We start from the raw sequence: 20,700 nt of genomic DNA, 5'->3' as shown, positions 1-20,700 counted from the left end.
CTTCTTCCCAGCCCACCATTCGACCTCCCTTCTCGCACCACCACACCGAAATCACCCCACACCTACCCCCACCCCAGATCTGCCACCTCCTCCACCACCATTCACGACCCACGTCCCCACCCCACACCGGAATCACCGCACGCCCACCACCTCAGAACCCTCCGTCAACTACCACCACCTCCAGATTCGCCGCCACGCCTCCTCCAGATCCCGCACCTCCAGATCCCGCCACGCCGCCTCTCTCCTCCTTCTGCCACCTTCGTCCTCCGTCCTCCTCTCCTCTACCGCGGCTGCCACTCCCTCCTCCTTCTGCCTCCCTTCTTATTTTTGCTTTATTTTGATTTTTTGATTTTTGATATGGTGGTGGTGGCTGTCATATGGTTTTGCTTTATTTTGATTTTTTGATTTTTGAAATTAATATGGTGATGGTGTTGGTCATATGGTTTGTGCTATTAGTTTTCATTTTTTTTAGTTTCGTTTTTTTTTTATTATTATTTGAGATTTGGTATTAATTTTGTGTGTTGTTGGTTTTTTTAGATCTATTGTTTTTTTTTGTGTTTTTGTCAGATTTACTTTATTTTGTTATTGTTATTTGGTTTTTAAATTTTTGTTGGTTATTAATTTTTTGTTGGTTATTGATGGTTGTTATTTAATTTTTTTTCATATTTAATATTTGTTGATTAATTACGATTTTTCATATTTATTTGGTTTTTTAAAAGTTATACTATTTACGACTAAAGTTATACACTTCAAACATTAAAGTTATACTATTTACGACTAAAGTTATACACTTAAAACATTAAAGTTATACCATTTACGACTAAAGTTATACCCTTTAAACATTAAAGTTATACAATTTACGACAATATTTATATTCTTCAAAAATTAAAGTTATACAATTTATATTATTTTGTTGTGTGTTGTTATTTACTTATTTTTTATTTATTTTTATTTAGATAATGGCTTTATTTTTTCAGATCTAGTATTGTTGGTTTAAAGTTAGTATTGGTAATTTTTAGGATTTCGGTTATATATTGGACTAAAGTTATACGATTTTGGACTAAAGTTATACGATTTTGGACTAAAGTTATGCGATTTTGTAGTAAAGTTACACAATTTTGGATTAAAGTTATACAAATATAGACTAAAGTTATACATATGAAGGACTAAAGTTATACAAAAATGGACTAAAGTTATACAAATATGGACTAAAGTTATACAAAAATTGACTAAAGTTATACAAAAATGGACTAAAGTTGTACAAAAATGGACTAAAGTTATACAAAAATGGACTAAAGTTATACACAAATGGACTAAAGTTATACAAAAAGTACTTATATAAATTCCAATTAATTTATCGAAAATGGATTAAAGTTATACAAAAATGAACTAAAGTTATACAAAAATGTGCTAAAGTTATATAAATAAGGAGTAAAGTTATACAAAAAATGGGCTAAGGTTATACAAAAATTGACTAAAGTCATTGAAATTATACACATTTCTACTGGAGTTATACATTCGTTGAGTAGAATTATTCATATCGTCACTAGAGGTATACATTCATTGAGTAGAAGTTCAACACATTCCTAATGTATTTGTATATCTTTAGTCCATTTTTGTTTTGTGTAACTTTAGTCCTTATTTGTATAACTTTAGTCCATATTCGTATAACTTTAGTCCATATTCGTATAACTTTAGTCAGTTTTTGTATAACTTTAGTCATTATTTGTCTAATTTCAGTTCATATTTGTATAACTTTAGTCTTATTTGTATAACTTTAATCAGTTTTTGTATAACTTCAGTCCTTATTTGTATAACTTCAGTCCATATTTTTGTGTAACTTTAGTCCTTATTTGTATAACTTTAGTCCATATTCGTATAACTTTAGTCAGTTTTTGTATAACTTTAGTCATTATTTGTATAACTTCAGTTCATATTTGTATAACTTCAGAAACGACATTTGTAAAAATAAAAAACAAGACGAATTTTAAAGAAACGACATTTGTAAAAATAAAAAACAAGACGATATTTGAAATGTCAAAATATGAATTATAATAACTTTAATATGTCTAAGATTAATACTAACAAATAGAAAAAAAACAACTCCAAACAAAAGTTATACAAAAGTTGTACCGTTAAAACATTAAAGTTATACTCGTAAAACATTAAAGTTATACAATTTACAATTAAGGTTACACTTTTTATATATTTTTTTTTGGGAGTGTTATTATTTGTGTTATTTCAAATCTGAGTTTTTTTATAAAAAAGTGAAAATTGAGAAAATAAGTAAAAAGACGAGAATTAACAAAATAAAAAACAACTAAGGAAAATAAATAAATAAAAAAAAGATAACAAAAATAACGAATGGAAAAAAACAACTCAAAACATAAAAACTAACACGAAAAAAAAAAAAAAAAAACCGTCGGCGGCGGCGGCGGGTGGTGGGGTGGTGTCGGGTAGGGTGGTGGTGGGTGGTGGTGAATGAGGAAGAGAGGAATGAATGATTTTTTGGGTTTTTGATTTTTTGGGGTTTTTGATTTTTTTGGGTTTTTTAGAGAGGAAATAGAATTGAGATGTAGAGAGAGGAGAAGAAGTTGTGAAAATGAGATGATGAATGATTAGTGAGGTATGTTAATAGAATTGATGAGCTAATTAGAGAAAAGGTGGAGGGATTAATTTGTAGCCATCCATTGAGGTCTAATCCTAGCCTTCCATTCTCTTCATCCAAGGGCCTTTAGAAGGACTTATGGACTCATAAGATGTAATTGCCTTACATGATCCCTTCTCTCTCTCTCTCTCTCTATATATATATATATATATATATATATATATATATATATATATATATATATATATATATATATATATAAAACGACAAACACAAAACGACAAACACACATATATACGTAACAAACAACACCCTATTTCACATATTTCTAATAAGCCACATTATAAACCACTCATCATACGATTTCATTATTCAATCAACATACACATTCTATTAGTCATCATCTTTCACCACAAGATCCCCTATCCTCCACATGCATTCATCCACCGATCCACACAACACATTTCTACATAAACATGCAACATACTTAAATTAACACATAACGATCCCAAGACACACGCCATAGTGACCAGTCCAAAGTTGTAGGGCGAGATCGCGACTTTAGGACGTTTCCCAAGTCTTTGTATTAGCTCCTAACAACTCCTACCCGAATTAATTTTATTTTGACTCCCTAAGTTCATTGGGTTCATTAGTTACAGGTTCCAAAATGGTCTCTCTGATACCACTTTGTAACACCCCCATACTTCAAGTACCTTACCAGGACCACTTAAAGCATGAGAATGCTACCATCTCGGTCACCCGAGGCAATGTATATCAAATGGACAATAAAGAAACGTACTTAGATAAATAAGTTTAAAGTGATACAAATCCAAATCCTAAAACTGATGAAGTAAATACAAGTGTTTCTTAAAACTGTCAAACTCACAGGGCAGTCGTATACCTATCAAAAATAACCAACTGGCTCTAACTAATATAGCTAGGGAAGTCGGGTCGATCTCCACAGGGAGATGAGAAAATGTCAGCTTTGCCTAAGTTCGTCACGGTAACAAAATTGGGGGGTTGTATTTGATTGTTTTAAACTAAAAAGACTAAGAAAGAGAAGAAAAGCAAGAGAATAAAGATTAAGCAAATATGGAGAAAACAGCTAAGACAGTCGGTTCACCATGATCATTCAGTCAAGCAGTCTAAATCTCAGGTCTATGCAAGTATGGTCTGAGGAGCAATGAATATCTCCTTCCGGTCTCAATTCGCCCTAAAGCACAAATAGTTTAGCTTCCACCCTCACTACGGTGCCCTAATGTTCACTACAAGTCTCGCCCCTTCCAACCTTCCGGTCTAGGTCAAGGTTTACTATGATTTAAATGCCTAATTGCGTCGACTCAATTAGACAGATACAAATAAGTGCAGCGATTAACAACAAAGATTATACAAGCATAAGACCTAATATGGCAATTGCTATTCCGTCATAATCATGGATTCCCTAGTCTTAGCAAGAGGGAAATTAGCTACACATTACTATCGAATTAACAACAATAACATATAGACAACAAGAATTAAACATGATAATAATAAAATGAAATGAAAACAAATAGCAATAGCAAAATAAAGGAATAGAGGAAATAGAAGCAATGAAGTGAATTAAGAATAAGAACAAGAATTAAAAGGGAATAATAATACCGAATACAAGTTCCGAATCCGAGTAGAAAAGAGTAGAAGAAGAGTAAAATGAAGAAGCAGTAGAAAAAGATAAAAGTCTAAGTGAATGATGAATAATAAGTGAATCCAGAAGAGTTACGCAGTCTACTGTATTTAGTAGCATACGAAAATCTCCCCCTTAGACCTAATCCATAGCTTAGTTACAAAAGCCCATACGAAATTAGGCGGAAAAACTCTTATACGGACCAAACCACTCGATCGAGTGGAAGTAAACCACTCGATCGAGCAACTAAGTGTCAAACCCTTCGATCGAGTGGAAATAAATCACTCGATCGAGTAACTCCTTGTAATGTCTTCTCGATTGAATACTGGAACTGCTCGATCGTGTAACCTTCAGTATATAAAGCATTCAATCGACTAGAAAAGTAGTCGATCGAGCTATTTTGGCACGTTAGACACTATGACACCTTCCGAAACCAGCTCACGCGTCTTCAAAATGATTGATTCCAAGCTCCGGCTCCTTGTTCTCCATAAATGCATGCAAATGGGATGAGTTTAGGCTCGATTTATCTCCTCTTTGGTTTATTCCTGCAATTTACACAAAACGAACCAAAGTAGAATATTCGGGGGTATTTGTAGCTAGATGCCACGTAAATAGTACAGAAATGCGTGTAAAAATGAGGTAAAAACCTTATATAAAATACACGCATCAAATCTCCCCAAACCAAACCTTTGCTTGTCCCCAAGAAAACTATGAATGCAACTAAGAATAAACAGTGGAACGGGACCAACGCATCAGCTACAAATCATCCATCAAAACCAGTTTAATGCAACAACTAACAAAGTGGCAAATGATAAGTGCAAACGAATTAAATCAATGTTTCAAACTTACTGAACCGTCGACCTTGTAAGACTCATCTAACTCGACCTATAAGAACATGCATGCAGTTAAGATGAATAAAGTCTCTACAACCATACATATGCATTCCAACCATACTCATGACCAAGACACATGCTGAGGACTTACATTTGGGTAAGTAAGGTAATGGGTAAGAAGGGGCTAAGCTGAATTTGGATATGTGGAGTTAATAGCCAGGCTAGCAACAACGAATCCAAATATTGAACTGCATCCCAACTTCATACTCAATATAACAAAACAAGACGGTGCAAATTCAATGCACTCATCTCACAATACGCCATAAACTTGTCAACTCCCCATAAAATATAAGTAAAATATGGGAGTGAAAATCATCCATACAATTCCTCATTTTTTTCGCACATGATTCTTCCTTTTCTTTTTCGTATTTCCAATTTTTATTTTCATTCTTTATTATTTTTCTTTTTCATCCACCATTTTTTCTTTTCATTCCCTTCAATTCTTCCACTAACTTCTGAAATCAGATAAAAATAACCAAACTGCAGTAAAGCATTCCAAACAGCTACACATCACTAGCTTGGCTAGGGTAGGAAAAATTATATTTTGTAGCTAGTAGGACAAAAAGGGCAATTTGGCTATATGGGGCTCATGGGTAGAATAAAATAAAAAGGGAATTGCCTCTCCTAACATGTGTCACCATCCACAGACCGAAAGCATACAGGTATTAAGAAGACTAGACTCATGCTTATGCAAATTGATGTTACATGCCTTACAGAGAGTACTACTCACATCCTAAATGAAACCGGTCATGAATGTCACCAGTTTATAAAGCTCTAACCTCAGAATGTAATGTAGCTTGCCGATATGTGAGTCAAGTCTATTCGTTCAGATAAGAGAGAAACAAAAACTCGTAGATCATGCACATAATCATGCCAGCTAAATGTTAAGAATATGCAGGGCTAAGGTAAGGATTCAATGTAGAGTCAAAGTTCAAACGTTCCGACTCAAATTAAACGTGAAAATTTAGAAATTTAAGTGATTTTTTTGAATTAAAAACAACAATGCATGCGAAAATAAATAAACGTGCAAACAAAAATGCAAGAAAACATGCAGACACAGATATGGATGCATACCTCCCCAAACCAAACCGTACAATGCCCTCATTGTACCAAAAATAGGGAAAGAAATGCAAACTGAGGAGAAGAGGATAAGTGGAGTCGGAATACTTACAAAACGTCGTGAAGAGGGACCTCCCCAAACCGACCATGAACATGGGAGGTCAAAGGAAGTCAAGCAGTAGCTCAACAGTCGAAAAGTAGCAGCTGGAAGACGAAACCACTCGATCGAGTGACCTAGAACAGGTCGATCGAGTGATTTGGTGTCAGAAGGGCTCGATCGAATAAAATAATCACTCGATCGAGTGATGGTGAAATTGCAGCTTGTCGATCGAGTAGATAAATTACTCGATCGAGGGAATATCATCTCAGAAGTGCTCGATCGAGTAGAAAAACTACTCGATCGAGTGACTGTACCTTCAAAATTCGTATAAGAAGCATAGGGAAAGTATAGAGAGCATAGTTTTGTGTCTAAAGTTCAACAAAAAGCGAAAGACAAAGAGATAGTTCAACAAGAATACAACAAAACAGTCCGGGTTGCCTCCCGGAGAGCGCAAGTTTAAGTGGTCCCGCACGACCTTTCTGGCATCAATTAACTGGCGCGTCAAGCTCGTCGAAGTACAAGACTTCGACACGATTGTCCGCTTCATTTGCCTCGGGATAATGCTTCACATATTGCCCATTCACCTTGAACCGGTTTCCATCGGGGCTTTCTAGCTCAACGGATCCAAATTTAGTAACAGCTGTCACCGTATAAGGACCACTCCACCTGGACTTCAGCTTGCTAGGAAATAATCGCAGTCGGGCATTAAACAGCAGCACCTTTTGCCCAACATGAAATTCCCGAGGTAGAATTCTTTTGTCATGCCATCTCTTCGTCTTTTCCTTATAAATGCGCGGGCTATCATATGCATTAAGCCTAAATTCTTCTAATTCATCTAGCTGCAAAAGACGATTCTGACCACACAACTTAGGATCAAAGTTAAGCTCACGAATTGCCCACCAAGCCTTACACTCCAACTCAACAGGTAAATGACATGGTTTCTCGTAAACTAACCTATAAGGTGATGCACCAATTGGTGTCTTAAAGGCAGTTCTGTAGGCCTATAATGTGTCTTCTAATTTAAGACTCCAGTCCTTCCGTGATTTAGAAACTACCTTAGACAAAATCTCTTTCAGCTCGCGATTAGAGACCTCAACCTGACCACTAGTTTGGGGGTGATACCCCAAACCACGCCGGTGTTGAACACCAACTTTAGACAGAATGGAAGTTAGTTTCTTTTCTTTAAAGTGCATTCCCCCATCACTAATGACGACCCTAGGGACACCAAATCGGGGAAATATGACATTTTTATACATTTTTATCACGGTCTTGGCATCACAATGAGGTGAAGCAATTGCCTCAACCCACTTCGACACATAATCTACAGCTACTAAAATGTACCTGTTACCCTTGGTAGACGGGAACGGTCCTTGGAAATCAATACTCCAGACATCGAAAACCTCAACCTCTAAGATACCATTTTGTGGCATCTCATGTCTCTTTGAAATGTTCCCTTATCGTTGGCAAGCATCACAGGCTGAAACAAAAGACTTAGCATCAGCAAACAAAGAAGGCCAGTAAAAACCAGACTGAAGTACCTTAGCCACAGTGCGCGATGGACCGTGGTGACCACCATAGGAAGAGGAGTGACAGCTCTCCAGGACTACTTTGGTCTCCTACTGCGGAATACACCGTCTGTAGAGACCGTCTGCACATTCCTTAAACAAGTAAGGATCGTCCCGAAAATACTGCTTAGCGTTATACGTAAAACGCGCTTCCTGGCGATGAGAAAGGTGCAGCTTGCCACCGACAACGTAGTTAGCTATATCCGCATACCAAGGCTCTTGGTTAACAATAGACGATAATACACAAAGAAATAAAGAATCATCGGAAAAGACTCATCAATAGGTAAGGAATCTTCCCCTTCTTGTCGCGATGATGATCGCCTACAACGTTCTCGGCTCCTTTCTTATCTTTTATCGCAATTCAAACTCCGGAGAAGGAGTATCCATCTCAATAGCCGTGGTTTAGCCTCCTTCTTAGCAAGGAGATGCCTCAAAGCTACATGGTCAAGAAAAATAAAAGAACTTCCGACTCAATCAAATAAGAACGAAATTTTCTAAGGCATAAACTACAACTAGCAGCTCTTTCTCAGTGGTGGTGTACTTCACTTGAGCCTCATCCAGAGTTCGGCTCGCATAGTAGATTGCATTTAAAGCTTTGTCTTTCCGTTGGCCTAGCACCGCTCCTAGTGCATAGTCACTGGCATCACACATTATCTCAAACGACAAATCCCGACGGGGAGGTCAGATGATCGGCGCAGAGACTAAAGCCTGCTTTAACCTATTAAAAGCAGAAAGGCAATCGTCAGTAAATAAAAAAGGGGCATCCTTAAGTAGCAGCTGTGTAAGTGGTTTAGCAATTTTTGAGAAATCTTTGATAAACCGGCGATAAAAACCGGCGTGACCAAGGAAACTTCTCACTCCTTTGACATTAACAGGAGAAGGTAATTGCTGAATCACTTCCACTTTTGCTTTATCGACTTCTATTCCCCTGTCAGAAACTAAGTGCCCTAAGACAACTCCCTCGTTGACCATGAAATGGCACTTCTCCCAGTTAAGCACGAGATTAACCTCAATGCAGCGCTGCAACACTTTATCAAGGTTAGACAGACAGTTAGAAAAATCACTTCCATAAACACTGAAATCGTCCATGAAGACTTCCATAATAGACTCAATATACTCTGAAAATATCCCCATTATACACCTTTGAAAGGTGGCAGGGGCATTACATAAACCAAAGGGCATCCTGCGATAAGCAAACACGCCCTGAGGACAAGTAAATGTAGTCTTAGCTTGATCATCTGGGTGAATAAGGATCTGAATGAACCCTGAATACCCATCTAAATAGCAGAAAAATTTATGAGAAGCTAACCTTTCTACCATTTGATCAATAAAAGGAAGGGGGAAATGATCTTTCTTGGTGGCGGCATTCAGCTGTCTGTAATCTATACACATCCGCCAACCAGTCACTACTCGAGTGGGTATTAACTCATTCTTATCATTCCTAACCACGGTAGTCCCTCCTTTCTTCGGGACCACCTGCACTGGACTCACCCATTTAGAATGACCAACAGAATAGATAATACCTGCGTCGAGCAACTTCATTACCTCAGCCATCACAACATCTTGCATCTTCTCGGTTGTGCGACCGACCCCGCCTCGCAAGGTTTGTGATCTTCCTCCAGCTCTATCCTGTACAAACAAATATCGGGACTAATCCCCTTGATATCGTCCAAAGAATAACCCAATGCCTTCCTGTTTTTCTGAAGTACAGCTAATAAAGAAATTAGCTGATCATTATCAAGCTTAGCACTAACAATGACTGGATATCGCTCAGTATCATCTAAGAAAGAATATTTTAGATGAGAGGGAAGAGGCTGATGCTCAGGCACCTTTACCTCATTGGAGCAAAGGGTACTGATCATCTGTTCCACTTGCTCTCCCTCAGCGTCGGTGAGTTCACGCTCATCTAAATCATCTATAAGCAAATCCAACACAGCATCATCGTCATCTGGGTTATCTGCACACTCATCCAAAAGCATAAGAGCTTCCAGTGGGTCCTTCATAAAAGAACCCGACCAGAAGTCATAAATAGACTCGTCAATAATATCAACAGAATAACATGTGTCCTCTATCATTGGCCGAGCCAAAGTGCTAGGTAGGCTAAAAGTGATCGCGTCATCCCCTACTGCAAGAGTCAAACGCCCTTGTTTGACATCAATAATGGCCCCAGCTTTACAAAGGAACGGTCTTCCTAATATAATTGGGGTCCGGGTGTCCTCAGCTATGTCTAAAACAATGAATCTACTGGTATAAAGAACTTGCCTATTTTCACAGGCACGTCCTCTAAGACACCCAAGGGTCGCCTAATAGATCTATCAGCCATCTGTAGGGTAATATTAGTCAATTTAAGATGGCCCATATTCAATTTCTTGCAGATAGAAAGGGGCATGACGCTGATGCTGGCTCCTAAATCACAAAGAGCCTTATCAATAACTACATTGCCTATAACACAGGTAATAGAAAAGCTATTCGGGTCTTTCATTTTAGGTGGAGCCTTATTTAAAAGTAAATTACTAGACTCTTCCATAAATGAAACGGTCTCAAATTCACTTAGCTCTCTCTTACGCGTCACAATATCTTTCATGAATTTGGCGTAAGTAGGCACCTGGGAAACAAGTTCGGTAAAGGGGACAGTTACCTGGAGGTTCTTCACAACGTCCACGAACTTACTGTACTGTCGCTCGACCTTCGCGTCCTTCAGACGGCTTGGAAAGGGTACTCTAGTAGCAATGAGTGGACCCGCGACTTTCTCTTTACCTTTATCAGTGCGTGACGTCTCCACAACAGGGGAAGATGACACGGTAGTGGAATTAGATATCAAAATAGGGTCTCCGCTGCTTCTGGTACTCGATCGAGTATTTTCCTCACTCGATCGAGTGGTTTCATGTTGGCATTTACTCGATCGACCATCTTCTTCACTCGATCGAGTGATTTCTTTTTTCAGGCTTACTCGATTGATCACTTTGTTCACTCGATCGAGTGATTTATTTCTCTTTTTCACTCGATCGAGTAAAAATATCACTCGATCGAGCATCTATGATTTGGGCATTACTCGATCGACCACAATTATCACTCGATCGAGTGATTGGATGGACTATTTCACTCGATCGAGTAACAATTTCACTCGATCGAGTGCCTGGACAGCACGCAGCAAGAATATCTTCCAGAAACTCGTCCAAATCATCATCCGGGGTATTTTCAGCTGTCAAAACCCCGTATTCTGGTACTTTTGGCCCTTCATGTGCAAGGCCACCTTGGAGATTCGTAGCATTATCTGGGTCGCATGTCGGTGGATGGTTGGCTTGGTCTTTCGCGAGTGTTAACCGCGCGACTTGTTCTATCAAATCCACTATAACAGTTTCATTCCTATTGCATTTCTCCCCAAACTGTTGTGTTAAGCTCAACATTAGGGACTTCAATTCGGCAATTTCCCCATTCGTAGAAGGAGAGACCGGCTGTGGCGCTGGCGTAGAAGGAGTAGAAACACTTTTAATTTCCTCATATAATTGAGAAAAAGGAACCCCTTGCTTGTATTTCTGATAAGTAAGCACACGCTCTATACTTGCCAGAGAATCAATGGGGTCATGCCTCTCCATGCTACATCTACCGCATATCTCCACATGCTCAGTAATTGCACAAACTTGTGCACTCTCACTCATAGCCTCCGTAATCTTCACATTACCTAGACTTTTGCTAGGACTTTCCACTACAGCTGAAGCCAACTCGTTAACTTGCCTACTCCCTCGGGGATTTCCATATTCTGCAACATGGATAGCCATCTCTTCAATAAGACGCCACCCTTGATCATCCTCCACATTTTTAGTGAATCTCCCCTTAGCTACACTATCAAGAATAGCTCTCTGGTTCCGATATAACCCGTTGTAAAATTGGGTGCAAAGGAACCAACGCTTGAACCCGTGATGAGGCACATAACGGACAAGCTTCTTGAACCTAGTCCAAGCCCCATCCAAGTCTTCAGTAGGCAATTGCAAAAAAGAAGTAATCTGAGCTCTCAAGGCATTGGTGCGTTGTGGTGGGAAATATCGCCTGTAAAGGCCAAAGCAAGAGAACTCCAGTCGGTTACACCGGCTGCTTCCCTATCTAAATCCCTCAACCATTCCCGAGCATCATTAGCTAAAGAAAAGGGAAAAAGAACTCGCTTCACCTTATCCTGTGTCACCCCAGCAGCAAGAGAAATGGTAGAGCAATACTCCGTAAATAGCTCTATATGCCTGCACAGATCTTCTTCAGGTACCCCCCTAAAGAGATTTCTCTCGACCAGCTGTATGTAGGATGGGTGGATTCCAAAGGTTCCCGACTCAGTAGTGGGTAGTAAGAAACCTTTTGGAAGGGAATCCACATTAGGCTCTGAATGGCTGGCTATATTCGGCATTCTGGCAGATAGAGTTTACAAAGCAGAACAGGTACGACGATGTTCTCTTATAGAACAGATAACCTGCAAAACTAATCAAAACTTTGCAAAAATGAGATCAGTCTCAAGGAATAAATTCCTTGAGACGAGAGACAAACCTAAATAAAGCAACAAAATTGCGCCACCTCCCCGGCAACGGCGCCAAAATTTGACAAAGGGTCAGATACCTATAAAAAATAACCAACTGGCTCTAACTAATATAGCTAGGGAAGTCGGGTCGATCTCCACAGGGAGATGGGAAAATGTCAGCTTTGCCTAAGTTCGTCATGGTAACCAAATTGGGGGGTTGTATTTGATTGTTTTAAACTAAAAAGACTAAAAAAGAGAAGAAAATTAAGAGAATAAAAATTAAGCAAATATGGAGAAAACAGCTAAGACAGTCGGTTCACCATGATCATTCAGTCAAGCAGTCTAAATCTCAGGTCTATGCAAGTATGGTCTGAGGAGCAATGAATATCTCCTTCCGGTCTCAATTCGCCCTAAAGCACAAATAGCTTAGCTTCCGCCCTCACTACGGTGCCCTAATGTTCACTACAATTCTCGCCCCTTCCAACCTTCCGGTCTAGGTCAAGGTTTACTATGATTTAAATGCCTAATTGCGTCGACTCAATTAGACAGATACAAATAAGTGCAGCGATTAACAACAAAGATTATACAAGCATAAGACCTAATATGGAAATTGCTATTCCGTCATAATCATGGATTCCCTAGTCTTAGCAAGAGGGAAATTAGCTACACATTACTATCGAATTAACAACAATAACATATAGACAACAATAATTAAACATGATAATAATAAAATGAAATGAAAACAAATAGCAATAGCAAAATAAAGGAATAGAGGAAATAGAAGCAATGAAGTGAATTAAGAATAAGAACAAGAATTAAAAGGGAATAATAATACCGAATACAAGTTCCGAATCCGAGTAGAAAATAGTAGAAGAAGAGTAAAATGAAGAAGCAGTAGAAAAAGATAAAAGTCTAAGTGAATGATGAATAATAAGTGAATCCAGAAGAGTTACGCAGTCTACTGTATTTAGTAGCATACGAAAATCCCCCCCTTAGACCTAATCCATAGCTTAATTACAAAAGCCCATACGAAATTAGGCGGAAAAACTCTTATACGGACCAAACCACTCGATCGAGTGGAAATAAACCACTCGATCGAGCAACTAAGTGTCAAACCCTTCGATCGAGTGGAAATAAACCACTCGATCGAGTAACTCCTTGTAATGTCTTCTCGATTGAATACTGGAACTGCTCGATCGAGTAACCTTCAGTATATAAAGCATTCAATCGACTAGAAAAGTAGTCGATCGAGCTATTTTGGCACGTTAGACACTATGACACCTTCCGAAACCAGCTCACGCGTCTTCAAAATGATAGATTCCAAGCTCCGGCTCCTTGTTCTCCATAAATGCATGCAAATGGGATGAGTTTAGGCTCGATTTATCTCCTCTTTGGTTTATTTCTGCCATTTACACAAAACGAACCAAAGTAGAATATTCCGGGGTATTTGTAGCTAGATGCCACGTAAATAGTACAGAAATGCGTGTAAAAATGAGCTAAAAACCTTATATAAAATACACGCATCACAAACCAACTGAAATAAACTGAGTTCATGACACAGCGGAAGACTCTAGTGACTCATGTGATGACTCCATCCCAGCTATCCCTCGCGCAAACCATCTCATACCTGCTCACCATCCCCGAATGGATCACCACAGTTTTTAAAACAATTTAACGGGGGTCAGTACTGATTACACAAACGATACAACAAAAGTAATACAACAATCCAATCCAACCAAACCAATCTCCAACAAAACACCACACACCTGACTACACACTAAAGTGTGTAGTCCTGCCAGAATACTCATCGCAACAAGTATTCCACACCGCCAGTGGGGGACCGCAGCCGTTCCCACCTAAGCCCCGCTCATCTCATCCGAGCGATAAACTCAAGTTCCTAAATGTGCACATCCCTTCTGTGGCGGGTTCCACAGAAGACGGATCAAGGGCGTGAAGCCACTCTCGCAAGTGACTCCACTCAGCCGAGGACGCAGCTCGCAAACCACAGACAATTATACAATAACCACATTATACAATCAACAATCACCAATTCCAAATCCGATATGATATAAGCCAACAACAACGAATCAATCATCCACAAAGCCATGTAAATAATACTGAGTAGGGAAACCCTACCTGGAATAGCAATCACACGACCGTCACAACAGCTAATCAATACCGTTCATCTACGAATCCTTCTCCTATAACACATATACATACAATTACCACCTAATCATCATAACACACCCAAATCCCCCAAATCTACCCAATTAGGGTTTAAAAAAAACTTATCAAAACATTATAAAAATTATACAAGAAGCTTACCCTCGACACAACGATCACAACGGCGTAAAGAACAAGATAATCTGACGATCCTAGCATTGGGATTTGTTAACAACGCGAAGAAAATGAACTACGTAAGTCCTCTTTTTCTTTGAAAGGTCTTAGAAAGGTTAAAAAGTGATTACGAAGAATGACGAAAACCTTTTATATTAATCACGCGTTATTAACAAAACCCGGCTAAATCAACCCGTAAGACTCACTTACTCGATCGAGCAAGTGACTTACTCGATCGAGTGTCACACGTACTCGATCGAGTACCCATCAGGTCAGCTACTATTTTGCGTAAATACATACTTACTCGACAAATTAAGTCCCACTCGATAGAGTACATACAGACATAGAAAACCGTAGTATTACACTTGCCCCAAAAACTCATTGTTGTTGTAATACTACGGTCTTCTATGTCTATGGGTACTCTATCGAGTGGGGCTTACTCTGTCGTGTAAGTATGTTTTGTTTTCGAAACAGTGTTCTGCTGACGGGTACTCGATCGAGTAAGTGGGTTACTCGATCGAGTAAGAGGCACTCGATCGAGTAGGTGGCGTACTCGATTGAGTAAGTTAGTTTTTACGAGTATTTGGTCGGGTTTTGATAGCAACGTGAGATTTGTATATAAAGGATTTCTACCAGTTTCTTTTTACTTTTACATCATTCTAAGTTTCACAAAAGAGAAAACAAGGTTACGTGGCTCTCCTCTCTCACATTGCTATCAAATCCCAAAGGCTTAAGGTGTCGGATCGTCGTGTTCTTTACGCCGTTGAGTTCGTCGTGTCGTGGGTAAGCTTCTTGTATAATTTTTATAGCATTTCGTTGAGTTTGGTTAAAACCCTAATTGTGTAGTTTTGGGTGTATTTTGTGGTTTTGGTGGTAATTGTATGTATATGTGTTATAGGAGGAGGATTCGTAGAGGAACATTATTGATTAGCTGCTGTGACGGTCTTGTGGTTGCTATTTCAGGTAGGGTTTTCCTACTCAGTATTGATTACATGGTATTGTTGGTAGTTGATTGACTGTTGTTGTATATCGTATTGGTATTGGATTCTGAATTGGTGATTGTTGGTAGTATAATGTGATTATCGTATAACTGTCTGTGGTTTGCGAGGTGCGTCCTCGGCTGAGTGGAGTCACTTGCGGGAGTGGCTTCACGCCCTTAATTCGCCTTATGTGGAACCCGCCACAGAAGTGATGTACACATTAAGGAACATGGGTTTATCGCTCGGATGAGATGAGCGGGGCTTAGGTGGGAACGATCGGTCCCCACCGGGCGCGTGTGGAACACTTGTTGCAATGCGTATTTTTGGGTGGCTACACACTCTAGTGTGTAGTCGGTGTGTGGTAATGTGATGGAGTTTGGGTTGATTGAATTGGTTGTGGTATTGTTTTATTCGTGTATTTGTTTGTTTTGTGTAATCGCATCGATCCCGTTTAAATGTTTTAAAATCGTGGTGATCCATTCGGGGTGGTGAGCAGTTGTCTCAAGGGTATACTATGGATGCGCGTGGGATTAGCTGGCGATGGAGTTGCCACGAGTCTGATAGTAGTCTTCCGCTGTGTTGTCTTTATACTTTTGTTACTTCAGTTGTAGTTTGGTGGTAGAACAGTTGTACTTTACTTAACAGTTGGTTTTGTTATGTAATCACTTAAACTTATTTATTAAAGTACGTTCTTTTTTGGTCTATTTGATATACATTGCCCGGGTAACCGAGATGGTAGCATTTTCATGCTTTAAGTGGTCCTGGTAAGGCACTTGGAGTATGGGGGTGTTACAAAGTGGTATCAGAGCGACGATTTTGGAACCTGTAACTAATGAACCCAATGAATCTAGATAGTTAAAATAAAATGAACCCGGGTAGGAGTTGTTAGGAGCTAATGCAAAGACTTGGGAGACGTCCTAAAGTCGCGAACTCGCCCTACAACTTTAAACCGGTCACTATGAGGTGTCATGGGATCGCTATGTGTTTACTAATGTTCTATTGCGTATGTTGGATGATGTGTTGTATAGAAATGTTGGAAAATGATTGTGGTGGAATGGGGAATGTGGTAAATGATAAAGTGTTGTGAATAAGCATGTTGCATGATAGTTGGTTTACAATATTGTTTGGAATTATTGGAAAAGTATATGAGAATGATGAATGATGTGGTGGAAAAAGGAAGTAGTTCATATATGATAATATGCGATGAATAATGATGTTACAGGATGGATGATTTACAATGTGGCTATATTAGTAACATGTGATTAGGGGATGTGATATGATTATACATAATTTTGTTTGCGTAAAGTTATATAATAAGTTCATAAACTTGTTTACTGTTGTATCATATGCACTTGTTAGATGAAGAATGTGGTTGAAATGGATGAATTGATTGGAAAAGATGAAGTGGCAATTACATGAGAATATGAATTTCGTGATTATGAATATGTTTAGGTGATGAAGGGTTTTGGTAATATTGTTGTATTAGTAACATGGAAATAGGATTTGTAATGTATGAGTATGTTTTGTGTTACGAAAAGTTATAAAGTTAAAGCATGCGGGTAGTACATGATTGATAAGTTGAATATTATATGAGCATGATAAATGTTATTGTTTGGTTTTTGGTAGGTAGTAACATGTGGTTAGGGATAGTGGTTTTACAAGCATCGAGCCGCTTTTGTTCACCTTGTTGATGTTTAAGTTGTTTGAAAGAGAAAATCAAATAGTTATGTTGTTCGATTATAGAGAGGTTGTCTTTAAACTGTTATAACTTGAGATGTATATATGATTTTGATGCAATTCTAATTGGAGGTGATAGCTTGTTCTTTTACGATTCTAACGATAGGTCACACGCCCGAAATGACAAGAAATGAGTGAGATATGACCGTTTTACAAACACTACGCCAAATCTGGCAATCAATAAGGAGCGTATCACAACGGTTTAATGCATTTAATAACGACACTTAGATTACCGTTTTCCAAATATTGGCGGAAACCTAGACCGCGCTAATAGGAATTACGGTTTCCCTCGAAAACCGTTGTTATTATAATTTGACAACGGCTGATTAACAAACCGTTGTCAAAAGCTTTTAACGGTTTCCAAAAACTCGTTATAGAATCACTCTTATCAACGATTGTTAGAAAACCGTTACCATTTTAAGATATCGGCATTTTGAAAACCGTTGCTAAATTAACACTAGCAACGGTTTTGTTACCCGTTGTTATGTTATTGCTACGGATCTTTTGTAACCGTTATTATTATCTATTATGAGATAACGGTGTTTCAATTCAACCGTTGTCAGTATTTGATTAGATTTTTCAATTTGATTACTGCATTCAAAACTGAACTTTAATAAATATTCAATTTGACCAATAATATTATTATTCAATTTGACCAAAATAATTCTATAAATACGTCTTCATAATGTTTTAGGTCAAATTCTAAATTATCAAACATTTACTCTCTAATTTCTTTCTAAATATCTCTGTAAAAAAATATGGCTGGTGAGCTACAATCACGTTCTCGTTACGCACAGCCTTTTACTTACATTCTCCATAATCTCCCGGTTCATTATGGTGTGAATAGAAAGGGTTTAAACCCTAATTTTGGGTGGTTGACGGAAATGCTTCATAAATCCGGTTTCACCGCGGTTAAAAAGTGTACCCTGTGTCTACAAACAAGCAAGGTTTTGTAGGCTTCGCTTTTATCGTGTTTGACGAAGCCAACTGCCATGATAGTTTTCGTCAGGCAATAAAATTAGGGGCTAGATTTGCGGGGAAAGATGCGGGAAAGATGATAAAAAACAAGGCCCTTATCTATGGGTTGCGACCCATCTTGATCATCATCTGCTGAACCGTGCCTATGTCATGGGAGAGAGAGGCATTTCCACCTGCGCTTCCCGGTGATAATGAAGGGCTGATCTACGACTTGCTCTATACCGAAATTCATAATGAGTATCCTAATACTTCATCAGATTCTAATAATTAAGTCTTTAATTATTATCTGGCATTGTAAGTTGTATTTAGATTATGGTGGTGGTTTGAATTAAAGTTTAATTATTTATGTTTTTTGTTACGTTTTTTTGTTACCCCATCCTCTGGAATTCAGAGACAATATCACCACAAAAATATCAAACTTTTATTATAATGACTTAGGTTTTTAGGAGTACATTAAAATATCAAGCTAAAGAAAAAAAATTGCGTAAAACAAGCGTTGACAAACGTGAAAAAGCAAATGTGTAGTGTGGAGTTGAATAGAGGGAGTATGTTTTTTGTTACCCCATCCTCTGGAATTCAGAGACAATATCACCATATATGTCTCTTTCACCTTCAGCCCAATCCACACAAATGCGTTTTCCCATTGCAACTAAGACTTGTCCCTTGCTCTAAGAATGCAACCTTGGCGGTGCAAAATCGGAAGTAGTAGGAGACGGCCAGATTCATTCGCAACCCATAAATATGGGCCTACCCGCTGTTCATCCTGATCAAACCAGAGTCTCGAAGAATCATTGTTATAGAATGCCCGCTCAAGTTTGCGAGCCTGACGAAAGCATTCCCGCTCCTCACCCCCGCCAAACTCGATGAGGGCACACCGCCCGAAGCCATAATGCGCATCATTGTCCGGGTAGATAGTTCGAACCAAATTCAATCTGGCTAACCGAATCAAACCTATTAACCAGTCAAGGCTATACGAGAGTATAGCCTTTCCATGCCCGTCCTCTGTATACGGGAGATTGTGAATGATGCACGTAAAGGGTTTAGCGGACATAAATCTACTTGGGGGTCCTATAAGAGGTTCATATGATGCTTCATCATCATCATCAGCGGATGAATAATATGAACCACTGTAAGTTGATGAACTTGACGACATAATCGATGTGAAAAATTAATGGAGGACTTAACAAGTTAAGAATTGGAAAGTGCAAACTGTACAAGTTAAGATTGTGAAAATTATAATTCTACTTATAATGAGTTTGGGTTGTATTGGAAACGGTATAATAAGATAATAAGAATTAGAACCAGTATAATAATAAGATAAGAATTGGAAACTTAACAAGTTAAGAATTGGAAAGTGGAAACGGTAAAAGCTAAATAAGAATCGGTCCAATTACTTAACAAGAAACACAACGGTTATCAAAAAACCGTTGTCCAATTAGTAAAAACACAACCGTCCAATTACTTAACAAGACTAATGCATGCCTTATAATTTTTACTTTTTCTGATTCAAAGTTGCAAGATTGTGCGTGTTTGACCATATGTATAACATAAAATGATAACGGTTCTTTGTTAAGCCGTTATCATATTTCACATATCAACAACGGTTGGACAGAATCTGTTTTAAAAAAAATTGTTTAATTATCTGTGATTTTCTAGTGTTTGTGATTTGACTAATGCATGCCCTGTAATTTTTACTTTTTCTGATTCAAAGTTGCAGTATTGATTCTTTGACTGTATGTATAACACAAAAAGATAACGATTCTTTGTTAAGCCATTATCATATTTCATATATCAACAACGGTTTTTTGTAAATCCGTTGTCATATTACACTAATAAACAACAGTTTTTCTTATAACCGTTTTAAATACAGATCCAAAACTGAAAAGTTTGTGGTTTTACCAATGCATGACCTATTATTATTGGCTGTTTGACCATTATTCACCTCATGGATGCATGCACAATTAATACAAGTTTGAATGTAACGTATGGATGAAACTAATCTAATTAATTATAGCTTTATTATACTATAAATAACATCACATTTGCAGTAACAATAAGAATCACTTTATTATTACTAACCTTTCTACTTCACTTTTTCAATAATCTACATATACATACATATCATAATTAAAAGAATGTCGTCGTCTTCATCATCCGCAGTCGCACGTCCTCAGAAATTGGTAACCCGCTATATCAACCCGATTACGTGCATAATTCACAATCTCCCAGTCATACGCGATGCTGCTGGGAATCCAGCTTCTAAGTCTCTTATCCCATTGAGG

The 20,700-nt window shown here is 38.3% G+C and overlaps 1 pseudogene; it reads left to right on the top strand.

The window, feature by feature from the left end:
• The window catches only part of LOC141590303 (uncharacterized), a 472,729-nt pseudogene that overhangs the window by 176,282 nt on the left and 275,747 nt on the right, over positions 1-20,700 (top strand).

Source organism: Silene latifolia, chromosome 7 (assembly GCF_048544455.1).
Source record: "Silene latifolia isolate original U9 population chromosome 7, ASM4854445v1, whole genome shotgun sequence".
Taxonomy (NCBI): Eukaryota; Viridiplantae; Streptophyta; class Magnoliopsida; order Caryophyllales; family Caryophyllaceae; genus Silene; species Silene latifolia.
This window is presented reverse-complemented; position numbering and strand designations above follow the sequence as displayed.